General features: G+C 39.2%; 1 long non-coding RNA gene across 1 annotated transcript in view; it reads left to right on the top strand.

Moving 5' to 3' along the window:
* Window positions 1–86: 86 nt before the first annotated feature.
* LOC108521717 (uncharacterized) overlaps window positions 87–21,091 on the top strand; it is a 57,905-nt gene continuing 36,900 nt past the window's right edge. Inside the window, exons 1-3 of the long non-coding RNA XR_001883254.1 lie at window positions 87–343; window positions 4,237–4,326; window positions 16,985–17,039. This is a non-coding gene — a long non-coding RNA (uncharacterized LOC108521717). The remainder of the gene's footprint in view (window positions 344–4,236; window positions 4,327–16,984; window positions 17,040–21,091) is intronic.

The following is a 21,091-nucleotide window of genomic DNA, read 5'->3' as shown; positions in this document are numbered from 1 at the left end:
GGAGAGCAGGTTCCGTCCCCTCGTCGCCTCGGCCTGTAGCTGCTGCGGGGGCCGCTCTCTGGCCCCGCCCCTGCAGGCCGGGAGCGTTTTTCAAAATGCCGGCAGTGGCAGGTAAGGCTGTCTGGTACAGAGGCTTCCCTAGAGTGAAGAGCTCTACTATGTATGCTTTATGCGGCAGAGGGAGTGCTTTGGAGTTTTTAAATTTCTGGTTTTTTTAATGTTATCCCATCAGTTTTAATTGTAGCAATGATTCAAGAAACATTAGTAGATGCCCATAACTTCGGTGGTGGAGATTCAAAAGTGAACAAGACAGTGTTCTGGCTGCTAAGTTCTTCTTAACTGGGTGTGTGATTTTGAATGTCTGTATTTTCATTTACCTCCAATAGAAATTTAGCATTTTCTTCCATCAGGAATGTAGGCAACAAATCCTAGTACTATTAGCTATATGTAGCACTAATAAACATCACAGATAAATTATGTCACATATGGTTGTTGTGCCTGTCTCAAAATATCATCCATCCACTACTTTGAAATTAAGGTAATTTGATCTTGTTACTTAAAGTGTTAATAAAGAAACATATCTTTCTATATAACTATAGTGGCTCTGAAATACGTCCAGATGCCCCCTGGTGCAGGAAGTGTTAGGGGCTCACAGCTTTCAGCTGAGTCTCCAGGAATTGTCCTCTGCCTAAGAGAATTGCCTCACACAAAATCACATTCCCTCCTTGGGGACGGTCTGCATCCTATGAGGGTCTCTGCAAGGGCACGTAAGTCCAGGCCCCTAGCCCCAGGGGGGACAACTCAGAAGGGCCATCCCAGCATCAGAACTGCCTACAGGATAGCCCAAGGATTCCATTTCAACTACATTGACAACATCACAGCTCAACTTCTCTCTTTACCCACAATTCTTTTGTCCCTCCCACAATTTCCTTTCACTCCCACAATTCTGTTTTGTTTCCCACAATTCTGTCTCCCACAATTCTCAGTTCTTTCCACAATCTTCTGTCTCTCCCACAATTCCTTATTTCTCCCACAATCCCAAGTCACTTCCAAAATTCTGTTCGTTCCCACAATTCATTTTTCTGTCCCACAATTCCTTGTCTTGCTCACAATTCTCTTGTTTCTCCCACAATTCCCTGTGTCTCCCACAATTCACTTTTCTGTCCCACAAATCCCTGTCTTGCCCGTAATTCTATTGTTTTTCCTACAATTTGCTGGGTTTCTCAGCAATCCTTTATTCTTTCCTTCAAATTCTTGTATCTCTCAAAATTCTATTTCCCACAGTTTCGTTTCTCCCACAGTTCTCTGTCTTTTCCATCACTCCCTATGACTCTGTTTCTCACAATTCTTTTCCCTCAAAATTAGTCATTTCCACAATGTTCTGTTCATTCACAATACTCTGTTCTTATTCCCCAGTCTCTCCCATAATTCCCCATTATCTCTCATAATTCTATTCTCTCACAATATTCTTTTTCATGATTTCCTTTCTCTCACATTTTTCCCTTCGTTCTCGTAATTATTCCTTCTCTCCCACAACACCGTATTCTCTCCCATGGTTTCCTGTATCTCCCAGAACTCTCTGTTCTCTCCCCCAATTTTCTGTCTCTCCCTGAGTTTTCTGTTCTTCCACAATTCCCTGTGTCTCCCATAATTCCATGTTTCTTCCCACAATTTTTGGTTTCCTCTCATAATTCTCTCTTCTCTCCCACAATTCCTTATCTCAACCATAATTCTGTATTCTATGCTACAATTTCCTGTCGTTCCTATAATTCCCCATCGCCCCCCACAATTCTTTGTTTTCACAGAATTCCCCACTCTTACAATTCTCCATTCTCTCAAAATACTCCATGATTGTTCACAATTCCCCAGTCTCTCCCCTAACTCCCATTCTCTCTCATAATTCTGTTTTCTCACAATATTCTCATTCACAATTTTCTATCCCACAAGTGTCCCTTTTCTCCCACAATTTTGTGTCTCTTCCACAATTTTTTGTTCTCTCCCACAATCCTGTGTCTCTGCCACAATTCTTTGTCCTGTCCTCTCCACAAATCTATGTCTCTCCCACAATTCTGCTCTCTCCCACAATTCTGTGTTATATGCTACAATGTCCTGTGTTTCTCATAATTCCACATCTTTCTCATAATTCTTTCTTCTCTCTGATAATTCTTCACTTTCACTCACAGTCCTCCTTTCTCTTAAAATACTCCATCCTCATTTGCAATTCTGTAGTCTCTCCCTTAACTCCTTAGTCTCCCTCGTAATTCTGTTCTCTCACAATACTCTGTGCTCTTACACAATTTCGTGTTTCTCCCACAATAATCTCTTCTCTTTCATAATTCTCCCTTCTCTCCCACAATTCCCGGTGTGTCCACAATTTTGTGTCACTCCCACAATTCTCTGTTTTTCTTACAATTCCTGATGTCTTCCCCCATTCTTTATTCTCTCCCACAGTTCCCTGTCTCACCTATGAGTCTCTGTTCTTTCCCATAATTTCTTGTCTTTCTCATAATTCCTAATATCTCCTACAATTCTTTGCTCTCTCTCACAGTTCTCCACTCTTGCACTTCTCCCTTATTACACAATATTCTGTTCTCTTTCGCAGCTCCCTAGTCTCTCTCCCAATTCCGCATCATCTCTCACGATTCTCTGTTGTCTCATGATACTTTATTCTTTCCCACAATTCTCCCTTCTCCCACAATTACATATCTTTCCTATCATTTTCTGTTCTCTACAACAATTCTCAGTTCTCTTTCACAGTTTCTCAGAAGACCCAAGCCTGGTCCTATAACTTCAGTGTTTCAGGGCCCAAGTGGAGGAGCATGGCCCAGATGAGCGGTGTGTGATTAGGAGGAAGGGGTACGGTGTGAGAGTTTGTGGTTATAATGAGAGCAGGTGTCAGGAAAGGTGTGACTAAGGGGGAGCACAAAGACCAATTCTTTGTTTTTTTCTACAATTCCTGAGTTCTTCCACTTAATTCTGTATTACAGCACTTGACAAAAGATTTGCAACTACGTATTTAAATGTGTAATTCTCTTACCTATGTATGGATTTTCTGAAGTTAAAAAATAGATCTTATTTGGCTTTATATCCCCTATATCAGCACAACTCAAAATGTGTCCTGCCAGTGGGGACCAGTTCACACACTGTTACCATTCTAATATAAGATGAGGAGCTTTCACCACAAGGCAAGGCAAAGCATTGCTTGTTTCATCCAGAAAGTCTTACTATGAAAAATGTCTCATCTCAGATAAAATTGTGCTTAGTGGGATAGCCGATTTATATTATAGTACAAGATTCTTAATTCAGCATTGGCCAATAAATAGCAGTTCCTGGACTGGCACTTGAGTAGCACTGCCCTATCATTACAGTGTAGTTTCCATTGTATAATTGAGTGCTCACTGAAGTGGTCAGAAGCAGACACTGAAGGGATCACAGAGTCAATGAATCTTGAACAACATCACTCATTCAACAATATTTATGGAGCACCTATGATGTGTCAGGTACTGTGGGAAGTGCTGAGAATTTAAAAGTGCTAGGCAGACTCCTTGCTCTCAGGGAATTTACATTCTAGTAAATGAATAGATCAGACAACAAACAATCCAGCACAAACAGATAAATAAATAATTTCAGATCCTGATAAAAGCCACCAATTAAATGACACAGGTAGTGTGACAAAGACTGAGGGATAGGGGTCTACCCACCCCTGTGGTTAGATGATCTGTGGAGCAGAAAGTTTGTATTCCTCGGGAGATTGTTAGAAATGCAGAACTTCAAGTCCCACCCCAGAACCACTGAGTCAAAGTCTGTCTTGTAACATGATCCCCAGATGATCAGTGTGCACGATACAGATTGAGAGCTCAGGATACCTTCTCAGATATAGTTGTCAGCAAAGACCTCTCAAAGGGTGACATTTTAGCTGAGACCTGAATGTTGAGAAGGACCCAGCCATGTAAAGATCAATGCAAAGAGTGGTCCAGACAATGAGAATTCCATGGTAAAATGTTCTGAGATCAGAAGGAACAGGGAAAGACCAGTGTGGCCCACACAGAATGAGTTGGGGGCAGAATAGTAGGAGGTGATGTTGGGGCTGGATCATGCCATAGGCCGTGAGGAGGAAGTTACATTTTCTTTTAATTTAAATGTGAAGCCATGGAAGGGTTTTTAAAAAGAAGAATTATTTGATCTGATAATAGAGATAGCTTGTTTTTCTCAACTTTGCTCTTCACCACTCTCTAGTTACGCCTGGTGACCTTCACTTGGTTCTATGCCAGCACTGCCCATGAACTTCATAGACTGTGATCTTTGCTAAGGCCTAAATGAATGAAGGTAAGTTCCTAAGATATAGCTAGGAGACCCCCCTCCCCCCTTACAGGTCTGTGTTCCATGGAGTCTGCCAGGATTCATCACATGTGTACTCAGAGGGACCATGTCTACATCAAAGGCCGGGGTTGCCTCTTACTCTTGGAAATAAACACTGCTTTTCCTTAAAGGGATTTATTGCCAGTAAAATTAGAGATGGCCAGAGGTTATCATTCTGTTTATTATTCTCACAACCATTGTAATAACTTCAAAGGATATATTATTACTAATTGGTAAGTCCCAAGGTTTTTTGTGTTTTGATGAGAGTCGAGGGTTTCTTCACATAGACTTCTAAAAATTGAATTAATTGGCTGGGTGCGGTGGCTCACGCCTGTAATCCCAGCACTTTGGGAGGGCAAGACGGGCAGATCACGAGGTCAGGAGTTCAAGACCAGCCTGGCCAACATAGCAAAACCCCATCTCTACTAAAAATACAACAATTAGCTGGGTGTGGTGGCATGCACCTGTAGCCCCAGCTACTTGGGGGGCTGAGGTGGGAGCATTGCTTGAACTCGGGAGGCGGAGGTTGCAGTGAGCCGAGACCATGCCATTGCAATCCAGCTTGGGTGACAGAGTGAGACTCTGTCTCAAAAAAAAAATTGAATCAATTCGCTGATTGTGGATGACTACCTTATATGACGAATCACTCCCAATTTCTTATAGGAACCCTGGTTTCATGTCTCCAGGTGTATACAGAGCATTGCTTTTTGAGAAAGTTTCTTTAATTTATAGCTGTACTTATTTAAGACTGGTCTTTCCTTGATACCTGCCAAGGTGGTCTGAGTGGGCCTGCAATGGGGTCAATTCAGAAAACTTAAGACTATTATTTGATGAATGCCAGCAGGGAGATTGCCCAGCCTCTTCTCATGCTGGGGAATTCAGCAGGTATGAGATTTGACAGGAGATAGGGCCCTGATTCCCTCTATGACAGTGCTTCTCAACTAGGGCTGATTTTGCTGTCCCTATCCTGGGGGTATTTGACAATATCTGGAGACATTTTCGGTTGTCATACTGAGGGTAGTGGTTGCTACTGAAATCAAGTGGATAGAAGTCTGGCATTCTGCTAAGCATCCTACAATGCAAAGGCCAACTCTAGCAACAAAGACTTATCTGGCCCCAAATGTCAATAATATTAAAGAGAAGAGACCCTATTCTTGGAAAACCAAAGGCCAGAAACTTCCTCTCCTTGATACCTGGCAGCTAGAGCATGGGCTTCTACTTTCTCAGCTTGCTCAATATATGTGTATATACACAAATGCAAACATACTGGCATGTAGTGTGCATTATGTAACTACACTGGGACTATAACTCATTGTCTCTTCTTTCTACCCTGAACCAATACACACAGTCATTCAGAAGCAGAAGTGGGGGCGGGGACTTGCTATTTTCAAGTGGTGAAAACAATTATTATTATTGAAGTTATTAAGATTAAGTTGCTGATCCAGTTGTTGCCACAAGTGGGCCTTTATGTGTCACTAGATTTAACATGGTGTGCCGAAAAAGATGGGAATAGCACTGGTAAGAATGGCTGAAGTGAACATTGCTGTGGGGAGGAGCTCTGGAGAGCCATGTGAGTCACCACCCACATAGGCAGGAGACATCAGTATAGTCTTGCCTAGAGGAGTGAGGAATTTCATGTTTTCTTCCCTATCAAAATAATTAGTAGTGGATTTGGTTACTAATGGTAGAGAGAAATGGACAAACCATGGGGTTATGTTAATGAAATTTCCAGTGCGTATTGGATTTGCCCTCCAATTTTTAAAGCATAAACTGTAACCAAAGACCTTCTGACATACTTATTCTTTTAAAAAGGAGAAGCATGGTAGATTACAGTTGTCTGAAATTACCACCTTACTGCATAAAGAGAAAGCTAAGGTGAAGCAAATAAGAGAGGAGTAAAAAAATGGCTGCTGACTTTGAGAAATATTTAGGGTTAGGGGCAAGATGAGTTCAGTTTAGACACATTGCACTTGAGATGATAATGGTTATCTAGGCAGTGAAATCCAAGAGGCAGTTCAGAACACAGAATTAGAACTCAAGAAAGAGCTGGTTGCAGATAAGAAAAAGTAAGTTATCAGGTTTGCTTGGATGTTAAGCCATAAAAATGGATGGTAAAATCCTTCAAGGCTTTGGTTTTCTTTGCTCTCATTCCAAATTTACCAAAGAACTTCATGACTTTAGTTTGGCTTTCCTATTAGGAAGAGAATGCTTCACTAGCCAACCTAAATTCCTTCCTCCTTGGCAGTTTTATTTTTTATTCTAAGCATTGTGAATTAATAAATGGGAGAAAATAGGAGTAATAGAAGGAAAGTCAATAAGGCAAGGCATGAGTGGCTTTAGAGGAAGGAAGGGAAAGCTCTCTGAGTGGTTTGGACTCATTGTAAAGTGGGATTGAAAGATTAAACCCACAAAAGACAAGTTGACAAACCATTCTCTCACCACCACAACATGAAATGCAGTTTTCAAAGAAATGTGCTTTGGGGGACCCCATTTTTTAAAACACAAAATAGTGAGCGTACTTTACATAGGGATTTAACTGTTATTCTTCACACTAAAATATCTTGGAGGTTTTCCATATCCATCTTTCTTTTATTTAACAGATTCAATAATTAAAATACAATTTTTCATATCAGTACATACAGTGTTCCATTTTGTTTTTATTTAGGACATGTACACTATTCCATCATATAGATTAATACAATTTATGTAAGTGGTCCCTTACTAATGAACTAAATTTATGTTATTTCCAATACTTTCCTATTACAACAATACTACAGTGAATAATATTGTGCTTACATCATTTTTCACACTGTGTGAGCATATCTTTGTAATACCTAGAATTAAAATGACTGGGTCAAAGGGAATGTGCCTTTAAAACTTTGATAGTCACTTCTAAATGACCCAGGATAGGTGGTTGCACCACTTGTACCTTCCCTCAGGAGTGGATGAGAGTGCCTGTTTTTCCACACCTTCATCAACACAGTGTATTGCTTTTTTAAAAAATTGATTTGTAGACATTCTTTATAAGGAAATTAACCTTTCTTCTACACTATGAGGTTAGAATATTTTAAAATTATCTCTTTTTTTTTGTTTTGCTTCTGCTAAGTTTTGCTTTGAGTAGTTTTTATGGATCTTAATTTTATAATCTATGATTTCTGGATGTTGTGGCATAATTAAAAACATTTTCTTTAAGTCCTAAATTCTCCCAAGTTTCTTCAATTAAAAAAATTATACTTTTTCCTTTAAACCATTTATATATTTGAAACTTATCCTGGTGAAAGGAATAAGGTATAGCTGTGCTATGGTATTAATATGACTTGTTTGTCCCCATCAAAGCTAATTTTGAAATTTGATCCCCAGTGTGGCAGTGCTGGGAGCTGGGGCCTAATGGAAGGTGTCTGGGTCATGGGGCAAATCCTTCATGAATGACTTGGTGACTTTCTTATGGTAGTGGGTTCTCACTCTCGTGAGACTGGATTAATTCTAAGGGGAATGGATTAGTTCCAGAAAGAGCAGGATTGTTACAAAGTGAGGATCCCCCTCATGTTTACTTTCTCTTCACATGTACCTGGTTCGCCTTTGACCTTCTCTGCTATGTCTGACTCAACATGAAAGCCCTCACCAGAAGCTGAGAAGATGCTGGTTCCATGCTTCTTGAACAGCCTGTAGAACTGTAAGCCAAGCAAACCTCTTTTCTTTATAAACTACCCAGCCTCAGGTATTTTGCTGTAGTAACACAAAATGGACTAAAGACAAGCTCCAATGACTAAATCCATTTTATGCTCTGCTATGTTTTGGATTCTCTTGTCTTTAGTCTTAATGTTTGTGTGTTTATTTTGGATTTTCCAGGGATTATTTCATATAATCTCAACTAATAATGATTTTACTTCCTCCTGTCCAACTTTAATGCCTCCAATTTCTTTTCTTTTCTTTTGAGACGAAGTCTCGCTCTTGTTGCCCAGGCTGGAGTGTAATGGCACGATCTCGGCTCACTGCAACCTCCACCTCCCAAGTTCAAGTGATCCTCCTATCTCAGCCTCCCAAGTAGGTGGGATTACAGGTGCCTGCCACCACACCCAGCTAATTTTTTTTTTTTTTTTTTTTTTTTTTAGTAGAGATGGTATTTCACCATGTTGGCCAGGCTGGTCTTGAACTCCTGACCTCAGGCAATCCACCCACCTCGGCCTCTCAAAGTGCTGGGATTACAGGTGTGAGCCCCTGCGCCCAGCCTAATACCTCTAATTTCTTTCTCCTGCATGGGCTAAGACTTTCCAGCAAAATGTTAAATAAAAGTAGCAGTAGATATTCCTAATTTTTGTGAAAAGATGTCTAGTGTTTATCCATTAAGCATTTTGTGAACTTTTAGATTGGCATAAAGTTTTTTGTCATGTGTAGGAAGTATCCATATATCTCTATTTTGTTGTGAGTGTTTTACAAAATCAGCAAGTAATTTAGTGAATGGGTTTTCATAGAAGATGATAAAGGGGTAGAGTTTCCCCTCTAGGTCAATGTAAACTGAGCCAGCACAAGCAGAGAGAGGAGTCCAGAGGCGGAAGTGACCATGGGAGCCTAAGTCCATAAGGAGTAACATATAATTCAGGGAAACTTGATATTCCATGGACCATGGACTGGGAGATTGAAGTGAATAAGACCTTGGGGTCCAGGAGATGGGGAGGCCAGGCCTAACTGACAAAGGCTTATACTTTAAGGGTGAATTTATTAAACAAATATTATACAAAATATTATACAAAATACAGTGAGCTGATAATAAAACATTCTGTGTTCTTAAATGTATATATGTGTGCTTGTGTGTACTAATACTAAGGCCCTTAAACCACTAAGATTTAGGATTCTTAAACAAAAGGGATTAGGTAAAGTTTGCCTTCCAAAGCCAAGGGGAGAGGGGTGGCCAGGGAAGGAGAATGTTCTGGCTGGAAAGGAGACAAATTCTGAGTAAAGGAAGCTGAAGGACAAACACTTTCACTCAGGATTTAGCATTGGCAGGACTGTTTGGTGTGTAGGAATTTAGAGCTGAGTTAGTATTACTTAAAGGACTACAAACCTGGCCTTCAATTTAAAAGGGGTTTGGGGGTGGAGCATGGCAGGTGGTGAACCAAAGAAATTTGCTATGATCTGAAAAATAAGCTTAAGTACTACCTCCATTGTGGGCAGGGAGGCAAGAACCTTCCCTTTTCTGAGTTGAAGATAAGCTTCTCCAGTCTGAACTTTCCTAAATTCCACTTCTTCCTTTTCTATAAAACAAGGTGAAGTACTTTATGCTATCCATCAAAAATCATTGACTGTATGTTGCATGAATTTATGAACTTATTATGCTAGAAAAGTGTTCCTTGGCTATTTCATATGTATATAAGCTTTCTCCCTCAACACAGTTTCTGCTTTTATTTTGGAATCTCACATAGTCTGTATCTTGTTTTTCGGAGTAGATACTATCACTGTGGCTGGCTGAGTTCTCATCTCTAGGCAACCAAGGCTAACTGGCTCTCTAGATTACCTTGATGCCACCCACTGAGAGTCCTTTCTGGATTTAGTGATTTGGTGCTGCTTATTTCCACCATCTGTCAGGATGGAGTCTCAGAATAGAGACCAGGTTGAAAAATCAGTCTTTCACTTAGAACCATGAAAGCAGGTACTACATCTTATCCATCTATGACCCGGTGACCCAGAAGCCATTAATTTGACATTACCAACATACCTCCACACAAATACTTCATAACCTTCAATGTGAGAATTAAACAAACAAACAAACAAAAACTTAAACAACTTTGGAGAGGAGAACGATAACCTAAATTTTAAGCATAAGAAAATCCCTAACATAAAGATCCAAATAATTGCCACTGGGGGGCGATGGAAGTTCGTGAACTGCTCTGCTAATCCCTGAGGCAATTGAGCACTTCAGCTGGTTTATTTATTCAAAGCTGGAATTTGGACGTGTGAACCATCAAGCTTAGGGAAATTCCTGGATGAGGAACACAGTCCTGGGAGAAACCTACCAAAGATGGAATTAGCACCTTGGCGAACCGCCTTCAGCGCAAAGAACTTTCTTTGCTTGTGTGTCTTAAGAATTTACTTCGGTTCCCTTCTGTCTGAAGCAGAGGAAGCCAAGTTAAACTGAATAAGCACGACAACAAAAAAGAGTTCTTATTTATCACTACCTGCAAACACATGTAAGTGCACAGTTTAAACAGCATTCAGACATCTCACAGCCACTTGGATCAGAGTTTTGGTTGGTGTGGGTAGGCCTCAGTTTTCTGAGGAAAGGAGGGAGGTTATAGAGTTTATCTTAGGAAATTCTGAGTCATAGATAACACTTCAAGTGACAGTTAAGGAATCTAGTGAGAGGGAGTTTGGATAGGTTTAGAAAAGCACACTATGGACAACAAAGGAGAAAAAGTATCTTCACTGCAAGAGTAATATTGCAGCCACTTGGTGGCATGCTGTGGGCTTTATTTCTCCTTCCAGATTCCCTCGGTTGTAGGATAGGGGTCCTGGCACCAGACGTTGGCCAGCCCAGTCATCAAGCAATATCAATGTTAGGGGTCCTGTTGCTACTTCTACTTGGTGTTTTTTTCCTTCCCAAGATTGCCAATAAAGTGACATCAGCAGCCGGGTGTGGTGGCTCATGCCTGCAATCCCAGCACTTTGGGAGGCTGAGGTGGGCAGATCACCTGAGGTCAGGAGTTCAAGATCACCCTGGGCAAAATGATGAAACTCCATCTCTACTAAAAAAAAAAAAAAAGCCAGGCCTGGTGGCATGCACCTGTAATCCCAGCTACTCGGGAGGCTGGGGTAGGAGAATCGCTTGAACTCGGGAGGTGGAGGTTGCAGTGAGCTGAGATCGCACCACTGTACTCCAGCCTGGGTGACAGAGCGAGACTCCATCTCAAAAAAAAAGAAAAAAAAAAGTGTTACCAGCACAATAATTTGTTCTGCTTCCACTCCAGGAAGGGCCAAAGAGGACAAAGAGTTATGGAACTTAAAAAGCAAGTCTAGAATGCACTTTTGTGCGTAAGACATAAATATATCCATGAAATCATGTTGCATCCCCTGTGTAATAGGCTCTCCATTTCAAAAGCTCTCCAACTTGGCATAGGGATAGCCTAAGGGCTCTAAGATTGCAGCTAGGATAAGGACCCATGGATCCCAGTGCTCAGTGCCCTATGTCCTCTGGAAGTTGCTGACACATGTTTCTGAGGGACACTCAGAAAACCTGGAAGCATATTATATTAGTGAGGACATTTTGGATTTTGAGTGAGAAGTCCAGCTTGAGTCAGCTTAAGCAGGAAAAGAAATTTTGGGATCACACTCTTAGGAAGTCCAGGAGTGGGTAAAGCGTCAGGAAGGGCTGGATTCAGGCACTCTGCCTCCATCTCTTGGCCTGATGCCACTTAGTGTGAAGGCCTCTCTCCTAACTTCTTTAACTTTTGGGGGAATTTGCTCTGACTGGGTCACATTCTTTCCCCTGGATCAATTACTGTGTCTGGGGAGGTGAGGCAATATGATTGACTGGGTCTGGTGTGTTGTGATTGACAGCCCACCTGGGACCACCTGAAATGGGGGAGAGGATGTTCCTCAGAGGAAATGATGCCGAACAGACAAAAGCAGCATGAATCTCCAGGCAAATCATTTGTCTGTATGGACAGGAAGATCAACAAGCTGGAAACAGGAAGTGATCCATTAGCCAATAGTAAAATTAATCCCAATTGCTGTTTTGCTTCCTTATATTCTAACATAGGCCTAATGAAAAAGCTCTGGATTCTTGTGTAAATAATTTGGGAAATGCCTCTACTAACTCAAAGAGGATCTTGGAACTGTTTTCTATTGACAAATGCCTGTAAAGAGGAACCTGAGTTGTAATCACATTCTTCTTTTATTCCTACAATAAGGAAAGCACCAGGAGTTCAATATTGAATGCTGAAATGAAACGGAAACATTCTGTTTAATAATGAAAAGGACCAACAATTGCATTTGGGGCTAAAAGTCCCAAAATTATCCCTAGAAACCGCTTAAGGTCTACATATTATTTGCAAGACTCACTAATGCAAATGATCTGCTTTCTATGTAAATCTTAATCATATAAAACACATGCCCCAGCATAAAACGTAAACTGAAACAAAATAAAATTTCAAGAAACAAGGGCCAAAAATAGCTATAGTCAACTGCTGATAAGGTGTGAATGGAAACGGTGGGACATTCTGGTCTGAATGACAATTATCCTTGATCTTCGAGGCTGAGAGGATTGTAGGAAGCCATTGTACAGATGGACTGACTTACCTAGGCCACAGTCTGGCAGCCATATCCACACACCATTCTGAGCCTAGGAGAAGAGCCCTGGGCCCAGAGGTGAGGTGCCCTGGAAAGGGCACCCTTTGGAGTCATGGAGCTACAACTCTGGGTGCTCTGTCAGCTGTGTGATGTGGATATCACGTCATCTCTCAGAGCCTCCACTGCTTCATCGGTGAAGTGATAGGAACACTGACTTTACGGCATTATCTCATGGAGAAAATGAACACTCATATATTGATCTAACTCAGGAGTCAGAACATTTATTCTGTGAAGGGCCAGAGTAAATATTTTGGACTTTGTAGGCCACAGACTCCATGGCAATTACTGAACTCTACATGAAAGCAGCCACAGACAATGTGTAAATGAATGGATGTGGCTGTGCTCCAATGAAAATTTATTTACAACCTGAAGGTGGCCCTCAACTTTGGTCCAAAGGCCGTAGTTTGCTGACCCCTGGTTTAATGGTTAGTTCCTCCCTGTTCAATAAGTGTTAGCTCCTCCTTGCTCATCCTGTTAACCCTTCTGCCCGTTGTCAGAGAACATTCTGGTGATAGGCTGGATTGTGTCCCCTCAAATTCATATGTTGAAAAGCCTTACCCTTAATGTGACTGTGTTGGAGATAGGGCCTTTAAAGAGGTAATTAAAGTCAAATCAGGTCATTAAGAGTGGGGCCCTAATCCGATAGGACTGGTGAGGACTGGTGTCCTTATAAGAGTAGACACCAGGGCTTGTAACTCGCTCTCTCCACACACAAAGGACCATGGAGAGTACAGTGATCTGAGGAAAGAGGGCTCACCAGAAACCAACCCTACTTGCACCTTGATCTTGTACTTTCAGCCTCCAGAACTGTGAGAAAATACATGTCTGTTTTTTAAACCACTGTGTGGGATTTTGTTATGGCAGCCCCAGCTGAATAATATAATCCCCGTGAATTAGCTGGGTAAATGATGATGCCACCTTAAATTCCTTCCTTCTTTTTTAAAACATCTTTTATAAAATAGTCTTTTCGTATGAAAATTTTATATCTCTTTTATATAAAGCTTTATATTTTATATCTATTTTATAGTGGAGGTAAAACATCTGCCATGCTTATGTAACAAAACTTTTGTGAGGCTTAAATTGAGTAGAAAACACGAGGTGTGATATAGCACAAGTAATTACCAAGACATTTCTGTTTCAGTCATGTCATCCATATTTGCAAATGTAAGCTAGAACGTACGAGAGCAAATCTGGACCCAAATGTTGAAGTCTTTTCTTTCCCTAAAGTAAATTACTTGGTCAGTGGAGTGGTGATGATATTTGTTTGCTTTTCTTTTTTTGAAAGGTGGGGAGCTACAAGGAAGCTAGGAGAAGAAAACATGTATAAAAAGGATTATAGCTCCAGTCCAGAGTGTTTGCCTCTGCCCTTTGATGGCCAATGGAATCGTTTCATTCAGTGTAGTAAATTCAGATAAAATTTGCATGCTATGTTAGGTGCTGTGCTGGGTATGGTGGATACAGAAGTGACAAAGACGCACAAAGTCTCTGCCTCCAAGAAACTTATATTCTAGGGCAGAGGTAGGAGAGGTTGGGCTCAAAGTAGAGAACAGATGAATGAATAAAATAAGTACAGAATTTGAATAATGCCAGCAAGAAAGTCAATCAGAAGTAACATGGTTGGGGGTCTTCATGCCCATTCATTTTGCCTTTTGTCCTCTTCTCCCAACTCTGATGTCCAAGGGTTTCAAGCTCATAGTTCCTCCTAAAGATGTTGAATCAAGCTGATGTTCTTCTTGTTAGCATCATTTCTAATGTACAATTCACAAAAATAGTAACAACAGTTGTTAAGTGTGTACTTCTGGCCTGGGCACTACTATGCTAGGCACTTTTTTGGGGGTAGTAAGCTTTTAAATTCAGAATAGTTTTAGATTTATAGAAAAGCTACAAAGATATACAGAGAGTTTCCATTTACCCTACCCCCATTTTGTTCTTTTATTAACATCTTACATTAGTGTGGTACATTTGTCACAAGCAATAAACCAATTTTGATACAATAATATTAACCAACACCCAAGATTTATTCAGATTTCCTTAGTTTTTACCTAATATACATTTTCTGGTTCAGGATCTCATCTAGGATGCCACATTACATTTGATTATCATGTCTCTTTGGGCTCTTCTTGGCTGTGACAATTTCTCAGACTTTCCCTCTTTTGGATGACCTTGACAGCTTTGAAGTGTGCTGGTCAGGTATGTAGTAGAATGTCCCTCAGCTGGAATTCATCTGATGTAATGCATTATTTCTCATTCTCATCCTTAACCTTCAGTGTAAGTATAAATTATTCATCTTTTATAGATGAAAACACTGAGGTAAAAAGAGGTTAAGGAACTTCCTGAAAGTTACACAGCTAGCAAATGGCAGAAGCTGTGATTCAAACTCAGTGTTGACATGACTTCTAGCCACATACTTACTTTGCTTCCCTGGTCCCAATCTGCTAAATTTCTGACAATGGAATTGTTCCCATCAAGGCTGTCAGGGCGATCTCTTTATAATTCTTTCATACACTTTAAAACAATTTGATGACATGCTTAATTGGATTAGAACAATTTCCACAATCAGTTGTTTGCTGAACTGGTTATTTGTATAACTTCGTTGGTTGTGTTCCTAGGACAGTTGGTTAATCCAAAAAGAGCGTCACTAAAAAAGTATTTGAGAGCCTGTGTTTCTAGAAGTAGTTCTCAAACTGTGCTCAGAAGTATCACCTGGACTGCTTGTTAGTGATGCACTTCCCTGGGTTAGGGTGATCCACTGCCCCTCTTTGCCCAGGACTGAGCAATTCCCAGGAAAGTCCCAGGCAAATCAAGACACTTGGTCACCCTACCCCAGAACTCCTGTGACTCACTAAGGCCCAGCAATCTGCTTTTGAACAAACTATCCAGGAGATTATTCTAAATGCACAGAAGTCTGAGATCCACTACATTAGATATAGAAATGAACTGCTGAAATAACCGGTGACCAGTTTCTGAAGATATTGAAAAACATTGATTTTCATCTGGTTGGGTTTATTTAACTCTGCCTGAAGTTGAAGGAGAATAATATCACCCAGACTTCCAGCCTTTTGATCTTTACTTAAGAAATGGTACTACTTTCCCAGCTCTATATTTTAGTTGAAGAATGATGGGAGTTCCCAAAAGATATAAAGACTTTATGAGGCCATTATTTATCAGTCAGAATTAATGAATCTATTATTAATCCAGGGTGGTGGTTCTCAAACTTTGGAAACTCAATGGAATCACCAGGGAGAGTTTAAAAATACCAATGCTCAGTTCAACCCCAGACCAATTTTACCAGAATATCTGGGAGTGGGAGCCAAGCACCAGTAATTTTACATTTGAGAACCATGGATCGAAAGAAATGCTGTCCAGTAGAAATAGAATGTGAGCTGCAGTTTCCTAGTAGTCACATTTGAAAAGTAAAAGAGAAGCACATGAATTTTAAGAACATATTTAATGTAACCCAACATATCTGAAATTTTATCATTTTAACCTGTAATCATAAAATTTTCAATGACATATTTTATGTAAATGTTTTTATACTAAGTCTTTGAAATCTGGTGTGTATTTTATGCTTGCAGTACTTCTCAATTTGGATGCTATATTTTCACCAGAAATACTTATCTGCATTTAGATTCATGTACCCAAGTTGTTCCAAACATATTGAAAAGTATTCCAATAACTGAATTGAGTATGAGTTTTTAAATTTTAATTAATTAAATTTTAAAATGCAATCTCTCAGTCTCAATAAGTACACTTCAATAGCTGAATAGATACATGTGGCTAGTAACTTTGGTAATGGACAGCACATATCCAGGGCAGCACTTCTCAGACTTTAATTTGGGCACATAAATTAGGCAATCTGGTAAAAACTTAGGTTCTGTTCTGAGAGGTGTGGGTGGAGCATGAGGTTCCTCATTTCTAGCTAGTTGCCCGGTGATACTGTTGCTGCTAAGCCAGGGATGACATTTTGAGTAGCAAGGATCTGGGAGTAATGTTGAATGATGGCTATTTCCACTCTAATTTCTCCACTTGCTCAGTGCTAATCTCTTGTTTCAAAGGCTCAACACGAAAACAATAAGCCTTTCCTTTTTGGTTAGGAAATGTGTGTGTGAATATATATACATATATTACGCATATGTATAAATGCATGCGCATATACACAACTATGTGTGTATCTATGTACATGTGTGTCTGAACTTGTCTGGAAGCATAACCTAGCTCTGCAAATGTAAAGAGCACTTCAGTACCTCATATATTATGTGTCTTCATTTTATTTTAAGTTCAGTGCACACTTCTTCGGTTCACTGGAACTGAACAACAGCTGCATGTTTAACATTGATGTAAGTCTCTATATTCATTTATTTGCTTTTTAAAATGAATTAAGTAGGTTCCTGCATTGTGTTTCAATGTTTGAAGGTATTTAAAAAATAGTTGATGACCCAAGCTCTGGTTTTGTATACAGTGCAGAGTAAATTCCAGTTTCATTTGTATGTGGAAATTTTGAGCTCCAGTACTTGTATTTGTTTCTATAGATGCTTTTTCATTGTTCTTTAGACATCAGTATGGAGAAGAATTGCTTCTGGAGTGCTGTTTCAATGTTTATTCAATTATTCAGTTGATTCAATTCAATTGGTTCTGAGCCAAAGCTGATTTAACTCCTGGGCCAGCATCTAAAAAATAAGCAAACCCCCAAAACCTAAAATTGACTGAGTTCTTTTTGAGGATTTATAATCCGAGAAAGTTATTTGAGCATAAACAGGAACCAAAATCATAATGAAACTGGAGAAATTTCATGCATCCCTCTTATTTTTTACTTTCTTTTAGGGGACAATTTTTTTGGAGGGAAGCCACCACTGTATTTAGCAGTTGTTGAAATCACATGAAGATGTAAAGGATATAGCTATTCAAAACTTTTGGAAAGGCCAGGTGCAGAGGCTCACACCTATAATCCCAGCATTCTGGGAGGCTGAGACAGGCAGATCACCTGAGGTGAGGAGTTCAAGACCAGCCTGACCAACATGGTGAAACCCCGTCTCTACTAAAAATACAAAAGTTAGCTGGGTGTGGTGACAGGTGCCTGTAATCCCAGCTACTCGGGAGGTTGAGCCTGGGAGGTGGAGGTTGCAGTGAGCCAAGATAGCGCCACTGCACTCCAGCCTGGGCGACTGAACAGGACTCTGTCTAAAAAAAAACAAAAAACTTTTGGAAAAAAATCAGGGGATAACCCATTAAAATTAAAGGGAATAAAATGAAAGATAGCAGTTGGGTATATCAAGGCAGGACTTTAAAGGAAAAATATTAATTTCTACTTTGATCAATTTTTAGCTATTTTATCTATGATCAGTCATGTGAATTGGGAAAATTATATTTCTTTTTCTTTATGAGACAGAATATTTATTCTGTTTATGATTATGTATCCCAATAAATATAAGTCCCAGCATCATCCATGAAAATGGCTACTGATTCAAAACTTGATTCCTTGGGCTAGACACTGGAAGACTCAAAAGTCCCAAAGGAGATCAATATTCTCTTTGTTTTATTTATTTTGTTTTATCCTCATGGGTATCTATAGGTGAAGTGTGGCATATATTTTTTTTTATTTCCTGTGGACCAAAGTTCATTTAATAATAGATAATAACCATAGTTAACATTCATTGCTTAAAATGTGTCAGGGCCTTATTAATTACTTTATATTATTTTATTTAATTATCATAACTTTATGCTATAAGTACAGTTAAAGTATAATTTTAACAAGTTAAAACATGAATGTTGTATAAATATGGAATGAAAACATACCGAACAATCATTTAACTCATTAATGATTGGAACCATTACAAGATTAAACTAATTCCAAGACCATTTTGAGGAATCTGGTATTTATAGACATTTTGAGGGAAAAAAGAGTGTTAAATAAGATTTTGAGGGTACATTTAAAACTAGTTAATATCCTTCAAAGAAATAAAACCACAGTATTTGATATTATCTTTTCTATTGGATAGAAATTTATGAATTAACATAACTTCAGATCATCTAAATTCTAATCAAATAGAAAATAGAAGGTCAAACACAGGTACATTCCCTAGATAATAAAGTAAATTTTAGCACCTGTCAGTGCTCTGGTAAAATTTTGAAAGTTCATGTCATACCCTTTTAACCTTATTCAACTTTTAGATAATTTTTCTTAATAAAATTATAATTGTCTACATTTTACCAATGAGGAAATTGATGCTCAGAGATATTAAATAACATGATAAGGGAATCACAGTAAGGGCAGAGCAAAAGTGAAACCCAGGTCCTTCTGATACTTTAACCCACCGTCTTATACCAGTTGAAAGCCATTTGTATCTGTCCTACAAAATTCTTTGTGTGTGTGTGTGTGCATATTCAACATTGCTTAAAATAAATGGAATCAGTATTTGAGACTGAAAAACCTTTATTATATGAACATTTTTATTATGATGGTATCAGTTGCAATGAGATTTATCCTATCAAGGATTTTGTTCTGTTTTGTTTACATGTACATACATGCTTACAATAGTGGAATGATGCATTCTTTGCAAGCAAACCACACCCCAACTAATGGTGGATAAAAGACTAAAAGTTAGAAGTTATGCCAAAGATAGACTATAACAGGATATGATCTTGGGCTAAAAATGAAGGAGGGAGGCAGACTTTGACAGCAATGATCTGAAGAGCCTTGATGGAAGAAAACTGAGAAGGAAAAAACTACAAACACTGAAATGTAATTAGCTCTCACCTTTTCAATTTGAAGCTCTTCATAGTGAACTCAGCCTGTGTTCTAAATAAGCAGACACCAAAAAAATCATGTGGGAGCTAGAATGTTGACTCTGGGAATTCTGAATATTGAGCTAATTTATAGTATTCCAATTATTTGATAAATGTCTAAAATGTTTCAATACTTAGGCTATCTATGATTTATTTGTATTTGATATTAGCTTTATTATGATATTGTTTATAAATAAGCATGGATTTTGTGTGAGTTATTACAAGAAAACTTTACTCTTCTGATTAATTAAGGTAAGAACCACCTAACTTTGTGAAACTTCTGACTAATCAACATTTGAAATGTGTTTGTTGGCTTAGTTTTCTAAAATAGGAAGTATAATAAAGTAGGTTAAAACAATGTTTTATAGTGAAGGTCCCCAAGAGATTGACCTAATTTATTTATTGTTTAAAACCAAACAAACAAACAGAACAAAACTAAAAATGATGGACTTGTACTTCAGACTAGTATAGAATAACAAGGTCTAGATTTACCCTCTTACCTGAAATAACAACAACAAAAAATACACAAAATATATGAAATAATGATTTTCAAGACACTGATGTCAGCTAATGAAGGACAGTGGTCCTTGAGAGATGATAAATAAATGATGTGAACTCTATGATTTCCTAAGCTTACTGCCTTGAGAGAATTTCCAGACCACTATGCTGAGGAAGGGGGTGGGTGGAGCTTGATGAACTCCATGATACAAGGAGGTGGAGCTGAGAGTCCAGGGAGAACAAGAAGGCTAAAATTCACAGAAAAGAGTACCAGGGAGGAGGGAGCTGCCCAGAGATAGGACTCTGGATACCTGCAGAGTATCCATCACAGTACTAACAATGTATGCAAGTGAGAATATTACCCAGAACCAGAGAAAGAATGATCTGAAAGGATTACAGGGAATGATATGAAGCACTCACACTGGCATGGGAATAGTGCCTAAGAAAGCAGGGTATTGGTACCAAAACAGAGCTATAGACCAATGGAAAAGAACAGAGCCCTCAGAAATAATACCACACATCTACAGCCATCTGATCTTTGACAAACCTGACAAAAACAAGAAATGTGGAAAGATTCCCTTGATCCTGTCATTATGATATTACCTGGTTATTTTGCTCGCTACTTGATGCAGTTTCTTCCTAGCATCAATGGACTTTACATTTTGACATATTTTTGCAATGGCTAGTACCTGTTGTTCCTTTCCATGTTTAGTGCTTCCTTCAGGATCTCTTGTAGGGCAGGCCTGGTGGTGACAAAATCTCTAAGCATTCACTTGTCTGTAAAGGATTTTATTTCTCCTTCAGTTATGAAACTTAGTTTGGCTGGATATGAAATACTGGGTTGAAAATTCTTTTCTTTAAGAATGTTGAATATTGGCCCCCACTCTCTTCTGGCTTGTAGAGTTTCTGTTGAGAGATCTACTGTTAGTCTGATGGGCTTCCCTTTGTGTATAACCCGACCTTTCTCTCTGGCTGCCCTTAACATTTTTTCCTTCATTTCAACTTTGGTGAATCTGACAATTATGTGTCTTGGAGTTGCTCTTCTCGAGGAGTATCTTTGTGGCGTTCTCTGTATTTCCTGAATTTGAATGTTGGCCTACCTTGCTAG

Source organism: Rhinopithecus bieti, unplaced genomic scaffold (assembly GCF_001698545.2).
Source record: "Rhinopithecus bieti isolate Rb0 unplaced genomic scaffold, ASM169854v2 scaffold_62762, whole genome shotgun sequence".
NCBI lineage: Eukaryota > Metazoa > Chordata > Mammalia > Primates > Cercopithecidae > Rhinopithecus > Rhinopithecus bieti.
The sequence above is the reverse complement of the archived record's forward strand: the minus strand, read 5'-3'. Positions and strand labels throughout refer to the sequence as shown.